Consider the following 1,474-nt stretch of genomic DNA (forward strand, 5'->3'; position numbering starts at 1 on the left):
GGTATTTCTATTTCCAATTTTCTAAGGAAGCATCATACTGTTTTCCAGAGTAGTTGGACCATTTTGCATCCCCACCAGCAATGTAGGAGGATCTATAGGATTCTTTATAAACAGGATCCTATTATCTGCAGAGAGAGAACATTTTTTGCCAATTTGGATGAGTTTAATTTTCCTTTCTTACCTGAAAACTCTGGTGAATTCATTCAGCACAATATTGAATAGAAGTGATGATAAAGGTCATCCTTTCCTGGTTTTTGTTAGTAACCAGACAAGGATGACCTTGTGTTTCAATTTTTCTCTGTTGAGAGTAATGTTGCTCATTAACTTTGTATGTTATTGTTGCTGTTAAGTGGTATCAAGTTGGTTCGGAGTAATAGCTTCCCTGCATAGGGTTTCCAAGGAGTGCCTAGTGAATTTGACCCACTGATCTTGTGGTTCAGAACAATCTTTCAGAATAGTGCATATCCTACAGTGCAACACCAGAACGCCTAGTGTTGAATATATGCCCTCAAATAAATGAAGTATTTTCCTTTCTTTTCTAATTTTGTTGAGTGTTTTTATGACAATTGGGTGTTGGATTTTGTCAAGTGTCTTTTCTGAGTCAATATGATCATGTTTTCCCCACCCCCCATTTGTTTTATTTATGTAATGGATTACACTGATTGTTTTTTATAACAGGGAAGCATCCTTACATAGCTGGCATGATGAATCCATTTGGTCACATCATGTTTATTTATACATATTGATGTGTACATTTTTTGTTAAGTGCCATGGAGTAGGTTTTGATGGATAGTGACCCTGTATAGGGTTTTTGAGGAGCAACTGGTGAGCTTGAACTGTTAATCTTGCTGTTCAAACCGTCCTTTCAGTGCCCACAGTGTCATCCAGGACTTGTTCTATCTATCTATCTATCTATCTATCTATCTATCTATCTATCTATCTATCTATCTATCTATCTATCTATCTATCTCAGGGTTATGTTTATTTCATAGAAGGAACTTAAGAATGTGTCATCCTTTTCTATTCTCTGAAATAGTTTGAGAAGAACTGATGCTAGTTCTTCTCTGAGTGGCCAGTAGAATTAGCCACTGAGGCCATCTGGACCCAGAACTATTTTTTGTTGGGAGTTTTTTTTTAATGGATTATTAAATTTCTTCTTTGGTAATGGGTCTGTTAAACTTTTCACTTGTCATTTAATTAGACAGTGTGCTTTTAGAAATTTGTCCAAAAGTGTATTATAATCCTATGCAATTATTGTAGTGTTGTAAATGTATCTTTTCAATTTTATTAGAGTTTAATTTGTGTATTGTGAGTCTCATTCATTTGATGCATAGTAATGTATTAGGGTTATGTCCTCTTATTCTGTTAACCTTTTAATCATTATATGATACCCTTTTTTGTCTTTTATGCTGATTTTGTGTATGTGTGTGTGAACTGAGTGATAGTTTACATGGGAGAACATTGGTTTTATACC

This window comes from Chrysochloris asiatica, unplaced genomic scaffold (assembly GCF_000296735.1).
Source record: "Chrysochloris asiatica unplaced genomic scaffold, ChrAsi1.0 scaffold00357, whole genome shotgun sequence".
Taxonomy (NCBI): domain Eukaryota; kingdom Metazoa; phylum Chordata; class Mammalia; order Afrosoricida; family Chrysochloridae; genus Chrysochloris; species Chrysochloris asiatica.